Raw genomic sequence first — 13,164 nt, forward strand, 5'->3', positions numbered from 1 at the left:
GATGCATGTGCTGGGGAAAAAAAAGATTCCACTAATACCAACGGAGAGGTGGCCCCCTTCTAATGGAATATGATCCCTTGGAAAATCCTTCCTGCATCTTCCCTCTTAATGAGACTTTGTACCCTGAATAACCCTTGTTCACTGGTTTCCACAAGAAGGAGTTGTGTTCAGTGAAAATGTTGAGAATTCTCATTCCCCCATCCCAGAACTCTGTTGATTGGTGTATCTGTTGCCAAGAGTCTCAATCCTGGGACTTCTTTCTCTCGATGTCACCATGCCAGAGAAGGAACTTTTTCACCTACTCTCTGTTGTGCTGCAGCGTGACCTCTGCTGATAGCCAGGTGGGAGTGTTGCATCCACTTTCTCAGGGATTTACATGACCCAGTGGGCCAAAGGGCTCCACCTGATCCTATAAAGCAGAAGGTCCTGCTCCTCATTGTGCAAACCGAGCTGCTCTTGCACTGCCCACCTTCACTTGCCTGCTAGTCGCATCCCACTGGCCCAGACACAGAATTTCCCAGGGACAGATAATGACTTTGAAACCAGTTTAAGTTTGTGGTGTAGCTACGCCCACATGCCCAATAAAAACAATACGTGAAGCAGTGAATGCTCAGTGAATAGTGTGAATAGCCACACTCTCATTCTAAGAAGATAATATCTCTGGGCCTGAAGAAAGAGGAGCCAAAATTAACTACTCTCACTGGGCCTGGGAGCAACTTCTCCACACTCAAGCCTTTGAGGTTCTGGTCTCCTGTAATTGCAAGCAAGTCGCTCTTCTTAATAGGAACGGCAGCTGTGGGTGTGTGTGTACTTCAGTAGCACCACAGAGTGAATCATTTTCAATAAGACGATTCAGTCAAGATCTGTAATTTCTGAGATGGTTATTAATGACTCAGAGTATGCTTATATGGGCACAGACAGTCTGATATTCAACCCAGTTTGTATGTTCACGTGTGTCTGTGTGTTCATATGAAGCTTCATTTTATGTCATGCAAGCATAACATCTACAGCAATTGTGGGAAAGGTCCTGACCCTGCTTTTCATCTTACCCATTGCCATTCCCTCAGGACACCTATTAAGTTGGTCCAAGCTTGATTCTGGTATGTCCAAAGAGTCAATACTTCAAGTCATGCATTCTTTAGTGTTCATGTTTATTTCATGCTCATTCTACCTTCATCTAAGAGCCCAGGGCGATGTTCATGATTCCTTCCCTCCTCATAAAAATCACACATCTGTCCTATGAGATATGTTAGGTGAAGAGACAGTGACTTGCCTAGACTGCCCACTGAGTTTCCTGACTGACAGCCCAATCTTGAGCTGCCTGGCACATTTGTGACAGTGTGTGCTGGCGGTGAGCCGGTGTGCTGAGCCCAGGATTGGGCTCTGAGTGAGCATTGGAACCTCTGCTTCATCTGACATTTTCTTGACTATACTACATTGGGTGGCTGCCAATGTAGGCCCTTGATTAGCAGCTAGTTTCCCTGGAGGGCCACTGTAAGACATGTGTCAGGCTGTTGCATCATTTTATTGGTCTGTGAGAAAATTCCACTGGCACATGTGCTACATTCTCCCCTCTCTTTTGCCCCTGGTTAATAGAGACCCAGCTGGTATCTGTCCGGGGTCAACAGCACACCAATAAGCCTTACCCTCCTGAGCCCCCACACTCTATAGCCCTTTCCATGGCTACAGTATTTGTCTGAAGAGGCAAATGCTGTACCTGATGAGAAAATATCCCTGTAATTTGGAATGGTGGTAATCATGGAGGTGGGGGAGGGGGAAACCAGGGTTACTGGGTATTATTGGACCAGGGGTGGATATTATTGGTTTGCTCCCACTGACCATGATCGCACATTCCTATCCATGTGGTGAGTAATGACTGAACAGGGCTTATGTCATTGAGGGGTGAAGTAGGGATTAAAAGACACATTAAGGATCTGTTTCAATGAAGTTTCCCAACATATAGCTCAGTACTCCCATTTTGTGAGATTTCATTACAAAACAGCAGGTTCCTCAAATGTACGTGAGTTGTTATATTTGATATTATATGGCGCAGGAAAATCTTTTTTTAAATTGTTAGGGCACACTCCAGAGTGCCACTTGAAGCAGCACAGGCCCCCTACGCTGGCTTCTGAGTATAGCAAATGTGCCATAAAGCATGTTCGCACCGACTCAGGAGTCATCTGGGCGTGAAGGCCTGTGCTGGCCTTGGCGGGCCAGATCTGTACCCTGCACCAGCCCAACTAGGTGCATCTGAGCCAGGTGGCACATGTGGTGGGAGAAGGTGGCAATAGGGCATTCCAGGGGTGGGGAGAGGCATTTTTGGGGCAGGGCATGGGAGGGCAGGACGGGAGGTGGATTGGGGCGGGACTGGCAGCAGCAGCGCAGGCTGCATCCTAACCTCCATCCCTGGCCCAAGCAGCTTTATACAGGCTGCTCAGATATGCACCTGAAATTTAGCAGGCGCAGATCCGAGTAGCCCCATAGGAATGGCTGGGGCTCAACCAGGGTTAAGGGGAAAAAATATCCTCCTCCAGCCTGCACTTAACGTGAGTGTGGCCTGCCTGTTCTAGCACAGATTAGGATTGGGCTGCCCATTTATTTTCTTTCATCCATAAAATCATTTAACTACATAACATTCAGAAAACAAAAACTGGTACTGGCGGTAGCTGAGTAGCTGGCGGTAGCTACTGGCGGTAGCTGAGTTTATAAAGCTGAAACAATGTCCTTTAGCAAGTCACAAAGTATGGTGTGGTGTGAAATGTTCTTATCTAACTAACCTTTCAGAATGAGTTTTATGATGATGGTGGTTTTACTGAGCCCTCACTGCTATTCATATAATGTACAAAAATAAATCAGATGCAAGTGACGGGTAGTCCAGTCTTAACCTGTGCTGGCTGCATGGCCTGTGCTGTATCCTGTGCAGTTAGGAGGTGGCTGGAGGTCTCCTTGGGATATTTTCCTCTTACCCTGAGAAATACCTCAGTCTGCCCGATGTGCTGTTCCTAAGGAATTAGTTTTTTTTACCTTTATCTAGATCTCTCAGAGCTAGGAAAGGTGTACCTTGCTAAGAGAAGTGTACTGGTTAGAGATGGATCTAATTCCACTGAAATCCATGGTTTAGGGTGCAATCCTAACCAACTTCCCAGAAGTGGCATAGCTGTGCCAGTGGGGCATGTGCTGCATCCTGCAGTTGGGGGGCAGTCACGGAGGCCTCCTCAAGGTAGGGCAATGTTTGTTCCCTTACCTCAGAGTTGCATTGTCCTTATGTCAGTGCTGGAAAATTGGTTAGGATTACGGCCTTAGTTTCATATCTGTGGATGAGATGTAGCATGGTCTAGAATGCTTTACATTTTATTTTAAGTTCAGGATTCCCAGCCTACCTTGGTATGTCTAGGACTGGCCCAAGATCTTCTGACATCTGAGGCAGCATCCCAAATGCTTCCCCCCCATACCCAATTACCAATACCCCTTCCCCCAGCCTCTGCTCCTTGTGCTTTCTAGAGTCTTAGCTCAGCACTCTCCTTACCCCCACATTTCTTATTCTTCTCCCTCTTTCTTTTCCAATCCAGGAAGGAGAAGGAGGAGCAGTAGAGGCAAGAAGGTGGACAGGAATGAGCACCCTGCTCCCAAACTGTTGCCTGATGTGGCAGCTTCAGTTGGCCTCAAGGGTATGCCTATATAAGATATGCTTTTAGTTGTTTGAGCCTCTTTTCTGATGAACACAATTCATAAAGTAGTTTTGCCACTGCTGAAAGTGTTTTGTTGAAACCACAGGGGAGTGTTCAAAGGCATAAGGTTTGTTTTGAAAGTGCTAATATTTTCCTGCTCCTATCTGCCCCAGTCAATTCAGCTATACTTTGGACATGAAAATCCTGTCTAATTTGCTTAAGCAGTGGGTTGTAATTAAGATTCCTTAGCTTAGACAAATTCTTTGGTATTTAGTCTCCAAACATTTAATAGATTCACTCCTAACCTGCAGCTTAGAGGTTCTCCTGGATATGCAGCTGCTTCTGGATTCCCAGGTGGCCGATGAGCTAGGGGAGCCCTCACTCAGCTTTGGATGATTTGAAGCTGCGATAAACTGCGACCATACTTGAGTTGCTCAGACCTGACCACGGTGACAGATTAGTTTACTGCAACAGACTCTGTGTGGGCTACCTTTGAAGACTGTCTGGAAACTGTAATTAGTGCAGAATGAGGTTGCCCAGGTGGTTGCTGGGGCTTGTCGGTTAGACTCAGTTGGGCCACTGCTTCGGCAGCTGCACTGACTACCAGTTCATTTCTGGACACAATTCAGAGTGCTAGTTTTGACTTTTAAAGTTCAGGACCAGTGTATTTAAGGGACCACCTACTTCCTTATAATTCTAAACGTTTTCTCAGGTCAGCAGAGGGGGCCCTTTTAACTGTGCCAACATTGAAAGAGGTGAGGGGGGTGGCTGCAAGAAATAAGGACCTTCTTGGTGGTGGTGCCTTGCTTGTGGAATTCCCTCCCCCTGCAGCTAAGCATGGCTCCCTCTTTGGAGACCTTTCGGAGAGACTTCAAGACCTTTTTATTCAAGAAGGCATTTGACTTGATGGTCGGATACTTTTAATGAATATAAATTTAATAGTTTTATATATATATATATATATATATATATATATATATATATATATATATATATATATATATATATATATATATATATATATATATATAAAGGGATCTGATCTGCCTTATTGTTTTAATTGTTTTCTGTTTTAATTTTTTAGTATTGTTTTAATCTTTCACTCTGTATTGTGTTTTTATGTTGTAAGCCACCTTGGGTATTCCTAATGCGTGGAAGAGAGGCAGAGTATAAACAAACAAACAAACCAACAACCTGAAATCTTGAGGTTTCTTGCAGCTGCTGTTGCACATTTATGGTCATATGAAAACACAGTAATTCTGATTGGTATAATTAATTTGGAAACTCAGAACACTTCCATGTTCTTTGATCGCTCTTCTCAGTTCCAGATTTATTACAGGATTTCCAAACCTTCTTCCAGATTTGATAACTAAAGAACAAAATTGTTGGTCAACATATTTAATCAATGACATTCCTTGTTAATAACCAATCATTTTATGATTACAACATGTTTATGTATGTGGCTCTATAAAGATCACACGCAGGAGTTGGAGGGATGGGATAAAGGGCACTTCTACTTAGTACCTTTATTAATCCTATGGAGGGCCTATGACAGTGGATCTTGCAATACTTTAAACCAGGGGTCTCCAAACCCCGGCCCAGGGGCCAGATGCGGCCCGCCGCCAGCCTCTATCCGGCCTGTGGCCAGCCTCTGATCCCCTGAGAGCTTTTGGCCCAGTTGACCAAACAACTGGAGTTGTGCTTCTGGGGTGGGGGAATGGGGACCATTTAAGTGTGTGTTTTTTTTCTTGGGCTGTGTTGGTGTTTGGAGAAATCCTGGGCATTTGAGCCCATTCATTTATTAATTCATCCAAGTTCCATCTCTAATGCTTTTGTTTAAATTTTATTATTTAATTTTCCCCCCGGCCGTCGATGCTATCCCTGCTATTTGATGCAGCCCTTTAGCCAAAAAGTTTAGAGACCCCTGCTTTAAACAAATTGCCAAGAGTTTTGAACTTTTATTTCCAAATTCATAAATTTTTTATTGACAGGTCATGACTGAAGATACGTAGTTTTTGGACATCTAATGTTTCTGATTGTCTTCACTTCCCAGCTAGCTTAGTATATATTCTAAAAATATCTTATTTTTGTGCAGCTTTCCTAGCCACTTTAAAAGCTCTGTCACTGGTGCATCTGCCCTTTTCTTCCTAGCACTCATTTCCAATATACAGATATACAGGGCAGCTTTCATAGTAGCCCAGGTTACAGACTGTACTGTTCTCTACACAAAATGCCCTAACTCCTCCTAAATGTCTTCCATCATGTGCTGTCTTCACAACAGCAGTGTACTGATACACCACAAAGGGAAAATTGGTTGATCACTCCATGCATCCATGAGTGTGATGACAGGTGCATTGCAGGGATGGGAACTCGAGTCAGGAGTCTCAAGTCCTCGTCTCAAAAACATGTGTTTTTCACGATCTCATGCAGACGCGAGTCACCTGTGTCAATGACACCAGCACTGACTCAAGTCTGAGGACTCTGAGAGCCCAATCCTGAGCTTGGCACTCTGGATTCCCGCCGGAGCGCATTGTCGCCAACGTACTGTAAGGCACGTCTGTGAGGCTTACCACCGGGCCAGCGCCCATGCTAGCCCAGTGCTTGCCAGTGCTGGGCTAGTGCCGGGCGCTCATCCTCCACTGCTCAGCGGCCTCACAGACTGCTGAGCCGCAGCATGGTAAGCAGGGGCAGGGAGGAAGCGTTCCGGGGAGGGGGGAGGCGTGGGTAGGGCAGAGACAGGGCAGGTGGGAGGGGAGGGAGCGGGGAGGCAGGAGGTGGTTCCATTGGAGCTAAGCTCCACTGGATTCTGTCCATTTGTGTAGGGCTCAGACTTTACCTTTTGGTTGGCAGTAAAGTGAGTAGCCCCATTGTGGGGCTGCTTCCCTTACCCAGGAGAAGGGGATGAAAGTAAAGTAAAAGTAAGCAAGCACACCCAGATACAGAGAGACTTGAGTCTGCATGTGTGGGAACCGAGTGCTGAGTCAGAGCCCAACCTGAGCTGCCCGGGGCTTGCCTCTCTTACACAGTCCATTCCACCCCCTCCCACCTTGCTTACAGATGGGATAGGACATCAGGGCAGTATTAAAGGAGAACTCTGACATACACACAGCCCCCAGCAGCAGCTCTGTTTTTTCCCACAGAGCCGCGGTGGCTTTTAAGAGGAAAAGACTCATGACTCAAGCCTTTTCGAGTCACCAAAATGCTCTGAACAACTCAGAAAGCCCACCCTTAGGACTTGTTTTTGATTCGAGTTGCAGGGAGAGGAGACTTATGACTCAAGTCATGCTGCGCTTCACTTCCCATCCCTGGTGCATTGCTAGGGGCTGATTCAATCGCAGTCTGTGACCATGCCCCTTTTGTAAGAATATAATAAATGTAGGAATAAAAAGTATGGTGAGGGGAATAATTCAAATACAGTTGTCCCTCACACCTTCACTGGCCTTATGCCATGTGTCTGTCAGATCATATTCTGTAAGCAGATTTTATAAGTCCAAACCTTGAGAGGGCCACGATGGCCACACTGATCTATCATTCTGTGGGCTGCAGACTAAAACTGAGTCTCCTCTTACTATCATTTCTCCCTCATTTGAATTATGTCAGTTGCTGAAAAACTTCATTTAGAAATGCGATCTGGCCCTTATGTTTAGAACATAAGTTTAACTCAGTGAGAGCAAAAGTTCACAAGCAATGCATTGTATAGAACTGTAGTGCCCTTCTGGACTTCTAAGGGTATCATTAACAGTGAACGCAAAACTCTCAAAAAAAGTCAACAGTCACTTCTCGTGATTGGGAGGTTCTTGCTACTAAGCTATACTCCCCAAAAGAGGAATGATGTAGTAATTTTTCTGTTAATCACCTATGGAGTGTTTCCTGGATAAATATCAGAGCAGGTCCTCCCTTTTTAATTGTATTGAAAACTCTCCTGTGCTTATCTGAGTTACCCAATCCTTTTTCCTTTCAGTATGTAAATCTTTAAATGACCCATGGATAACTATAACAGGCAAACATTTAACAATAGCTTTTAAAATATTTGACTTCATAACTTACATTGCTTGCTGTAGCCCATGAGCCCACATATCCAATAAACTGGAACAAAACAATTTTAATAATTAAATAATGGTCATCTGATCCAGTGCTCTTTGCTGACAGCATCTAGCTTAGGGCTCCAAAAGCAACTCACATAAGATATTTGTGAATGTGGAATTCCCACTTGTTCCGTTTTTCTTCCCACCTGTCTGGCACTCATATTTTTTTAAGCTAAATCTATTTCAATCAACATTTGTATATACTATTTGAATACAAGCAAGTTCTTCTTTTCAACCTCCTGTAAGAACTACTAATTTCTCTATTACATGCAAAACCTTTAGCATAAACAGAAATACATGGAAAAACCTCTGCTCCGTGGCACTATGAAAAAATCAGTTAGATGCTCCAATGGCTGCTTTCACTATCAGTGGGAATTACAGTGGTGATAGTGAAATATCTGATTGCCTGATTTTCTGTTTTTTTCCCATTCCATTCATCTTTCATAACCAGGAAGAGGGGTAATCAGTGCTTTTTTTGTAAATAAAAAGGTGCAGGAACTCACAACTTGTTAATCTTTTATTTATTTATTTACCATTTTTTATTGGAGAAATAAAATATTTTTTATGTGCTTCCCCCCTAAAGATGAACTTACTTCTGAGTAGACATGCATAGGATTGGGCTGTCAATGTCCACATCCCCTTCCCCCTAGCTATTTTTTCTACACATGGGGAAAAATACTGTACAGGTGCACTTGTAGCGTGTAGTATGTAGTGTGGCACTACTTCGAGGAGAGGAAGCAGTAAATAGATTCCGAAAAATGACTTCCATGTAGTAAAATTACTCTAAGCAACTGTGGGAGTAAGAACAAAAAAGGAATTCTTACACGAGAGGGGTCCTTAGGTGCTCATAGAAACAGCTACGTTTGCAAACAAGCGATTAAATATGGTTTAATTCAGGTATCAGAATACTCTGTGTCTTTGGGAAGGCGCTTGGCATGCAATTGTATGTCCTCTGCTGCCCTGAGCAGCTGCTTTGCATTGCTGGAGAGGAGCTGCAAATGCTGGCTGGCGGAAGGCATGCTTGTGGGGGAAGGATGAGGAGGATCTCTGGCAAGGCTGGACAGCATGTTGTACACACATAAAATCCCTTTTCGCCTGCCCTTAGCATGTGAAAACGGGTGTAGATATATATCTCTGCCAGGATTAAGAGCCCAATCCTAGGTATGACTACTCTGAAATAAGTCTTGTTCTAGTCAATGGAGCTTACTCCCAGGAAAGTGCCTAGGATTGCAGCCTAAGAGCCCAATCCTATGCATGTCTACTCAGAAGTCCACTTTAGTGAATGGAGCTTACTGTGGATAGGATGGCAGCCTCAGGGCCCAATCCTGTGCCTGTCTACTCAGAAGTCAGTCCCATTAGAGGCAGTGGGGCTTCCTCCCAGGAAAGTGTGGAGAGGACAGCAGCCTCAGAGCCCCTCCTGTGCCTGTCTACTCAGAAGTCAGTCCCACTAGAGGCAGTGGGGCTTCCTCCCAGGAAAGTGTGGAGAGGACTGCAGCCTCAGAGCCCTTCCTCTGCCTGTCTTCTCAGGCTGCAAGGCTATGACACTTTCCCGGGAGTAAGCCCCATTGAACACAGTTGAACTTACTTCTGAGTAGATATGCTTGGGCTCTCAGGCTGCAAGGCTATGCACCCTTTCCCAGGAGCAAGCCCCATTGAGCATAATGAGACATACTTCTGAGTAGACACGCCTAGGCTCGTGCTGCAGATTGGCATGGGGCTGCACCAGCCAGTTTCCTTCCCCTCCTCCTCCGCCAAGCCAGTACCTGGGAGTTCCATGGGTGCCGTAGCCCGTCTCCCTGGCTGGCTGGCTGTCCGTCCTCCTCCTTGGCGTTGGCGCGTGTCCCCCACACCCTCCACTGGCTTGGAAGCTGCGCTGGGAAGCAGAGCGTGGGGGGGAGGGGGGACAGGCTGGGCTCAGGCAAGAGCTTGGAGATGGGGGCAGGAGGGGGTCATTGTGCGGTCAGGCAGGGGCCAGGTGCCCGCCCACCCTGCACCTCCCAGCACCCACCCAGCGAATGCCTCTATTTTGCTCTCTCTCCCTCCTGGAATGCCTCCAAAGGGGAGGGGCCCCTGCAAAAAGGTGCCGGAACTCCATCCCCCTGCGTTCCATTAGAAAAAAAGCCCTGGGGGTAATCATATAAAAGTTGGTCTAATGTGCTTCATCATATTCCTGATTTTGTCATTCTGGAGATAATTCCAAGTTCAGGGGAACAATAACTCCTCTGACCTCACTATGCATGGTGGCAATCAGCTGCCTGCACTCATAGTAATTGAGGTAATTGAATTGGTAGCCCCATCTATAAGGATTTGTTGCTTTCTTGGCAGCTCTCCAGAAGTTTGAAATGCATGCCCCAGAATGCCCCCGCAGAAGCAATTGGAAGCAACTTCTGGTTTGTAGACACCAGTTTGTATCCAAATGCTTTCACAGGGCTATTTTGGGGCCTGCAGAGGCCAATGGTGTAGGTTGCCAGCCTGGCACAATCCAGAAGAGGCCTCTGGGGGTTCCCAATAAGGCACTGCAGTGCTACAAGGAGCATCACATCACGACCCATTGCTGAGGATGAAGTGGGTCTTGGCACTAAAAGTTTGGGAACCACTGCACTAGTGTATCTCAAGGCTAGGATTGGACTGTGAATCATTTCCTGGATGTATAAACATATTACAGTTTGAAGTGAGTTCAGGAGTTGCTATCCCAGCATAACTGATGGTGAAAATAGGTTCTCAGCCTGAAAGCATCAGCCATCTGATTAGATTCACCAAAAGTAAACTGCTTGTTAACCTAAATACACCATGACCTGATAAGAATATCCTGTCTGCTATGACCTTCCTTGGTGCCTCAGTAGAGAGATACAAAATCCTTCCAAAAGCCAACAGGCCACGATGGACTGGACTAAAACATATTTGCCAAGATTGATTAAACAAAATAGAAATGCAGTTTGAAAAAGTGAGAAAGCGTTGATAGAAAAGTGTCATGAGCCAGCCTACATGTTGAAACACTCTAATTATATATTTATCTAACTTAGTACTATACAGCTTGCAGGGGGAGGGGAGAGATAGAATAATTAGGGATTATGAAAATGTCTATGTAGCAATATCATGATGATACCTAAATATAGTGTCTTTTTCCTGAAGCATTTTATGCTAGTTAAGTTAGAACTGGAGACCAAATCTGTTGCTGTTAATAGCCAACAAGGACAGTTCCTTTGTTGCAATGGTGTAAGTTTTCACACATCGTGAGCTGGATTTAACAAAATGTATTGCTACCATAGTCATCATTTCTGTTATGGCATGTCCTGAGTTCTCCCACAGTGTGTGCTTTTCTTGGTTGTAGGTGGATGGATAGTGCTACCAAAGACAGGTTAGAGAGTGAATAGATACCTTGTGTGTCCATGCTGAAGAGAACCTTTTCTTTTCACCCACCTGTAGGCTCTGGATGCATAATAATGACAATAAAATAATAGGAATTTGCATAGCACTTTTGAGTATTCAAACAATATCTTGTAATACTTTTTGCAAGGTAGGTGAAGATTATTATTTCCATCAGCAAAGATCAAGAGTACTTTTGAAGTCAGAAAGGAGTAGGCTAATTTGTTACCATCTAAAGCAGTGGTTCTTGAACTTTTCCGGCTTGCGCTTCCCCGATCCTTGTGGCCATTGGCCACGGCTCCCCATTACAACAACTCACCTCATTTACCCCTAAAATGGGGATGAAGGTGTTATAATTATACACTAAAAACAAAAAAAAGCTGCCAGCACTCTGAGGCTGCAATCCTAACCACACTTACCTGAGAGAAAGCCCCAGTGAACAAAATAGGACTTAATTCTGAGTAGACCTGATTAGGATTGTGCCCTGAGTTTGTTAGCAGCACACCTGGAAGGTTTTGGAAAGGGAAGGGGGAAGTGATGAATTTGCTGGGGGAGGGGAAGACTTTGTTTTGTGTGTATCTGCTAATTGCAAACTGAGACCTAGAAACTGTTTGGCTGCAATCCTAACCTCACTTTCCTGGGAGTAAGTCCCATTGAACACAATAGGACTTACTTCTGAGTAGACCTAGCTAGGATTGTGCATTTTGTCTCACAATAGCAGCCAACAGAGCACCCCCCCCCCAGGAGGCAGGAGGAAAAAGGGGGATGGCTGAAAAGGAATGGGGATTTTTATTTTTAATCAATTTTTGGAGACTAAGCCATCAAGAGTGACATTTTTCTCTTTTTTGAAGGGTGAGATAAAAGAGAAAGGTGAGGATCCTTGGTTAAGCTGACACAGACCCCAAGCCTATGTAGGTCTACTCAGAAGTAAGTCCCATTTGAGTCAATGGGGCTTACTTCCAGGAAAGTGTGGAAAGGAAAGGCAGCCACACCAAGCAAGATTACAAATGGGGGCATGCTCACACACATACACCCCAATAATAATAATAATAATAATAATAATAATAATAATAATAATAATAATAATAATAATAATACAGGTATTTATATACCGCCTTTCTTGGTCTTTATTCAAGACTTTATTCAAGGTGGTTCACATAGGCAGGCTATTTAAATCCCCGTAGGGATTTTTACAATTGAAAGAAGGTTCTTTCTTTCAAGAACCACAACATTCAGGTGTTTCTTTCTGATCTGGTTTAACATTCTGGCCTCCATCCTCCCACACTCAGAGCAGATGGAAATAGCTCGGCTTCAGCTTGTCAGCTGCTTCAAGGTCGCACGGTGCCGGTGGCCTCGAACTGGCGACCTTGTGGATGTTATCTTCAGGCAAATGAAGGCTCTACCCTCTAGACCAGACCTCCTGCCCAGACCACCCCAACATGCAGATGCCACCCCTATTCCTCCCAGGCAAGACGGAGGAATGCAGGCTGGGGCATTTGGAGACCCCCCCCCCCACTAAGAGCAGGCTGGCTCCCTCCTTCCCAAGCCAAGGTTTCTGTGTTGCTCTCTCTAGGTCGGGCTTGTCTCCCAGTTTGAAGCCTGCCAGAAGGGCGCCCTGTTCTGATGAGATGCAGCACCTCTGCCACTGCCCAGCCAGCCTTCTCTCCCACCTCCCCCCACCATGTTTCACACACTCTCCCCACCTCACTGCTGCCCCACCCACCTCATTCACAGCTGCAGAAAAGCAGCAAGTCAGCAGGTGGCACGTGCAGCTGAGCTGAGCAGAGCATCTATGGCCACCTCTCTCCCCAGATGCCTCATGACGCCCCTATCATCTAGCCATGCCTCCCTAGGGAGGCAGGACGCACAGATTGAATACCTCAGATCTAAAGGATTGTTATCATGAAACTATGCACTCTAGTGCTTACTATGAGACACAGGGTGCAATCCTAAGATTGAGCTGAGCTGGCGCAAGTTCCTTGTACTGGCTTGGGAAAGTCCAGGACCTGGCAGTTATGCCAGATACTGACTCTGTTCCCAAGGAG

Source organism: Tiliqua scincoides, chromosome 1, assembly GCF_035046505.1.
Source record: "Tiliqua scincoides isolate rTilSci1 chromosome 1, rTilSci1.hap2, whole genome shotgun sequence".
NCBI classification, from domain to species: Eukaryota; Metazoa; Chordata; class Lepidosauria; order Squamata; family Scincidae; genus Tiliqua; species Tiliqua scincoides.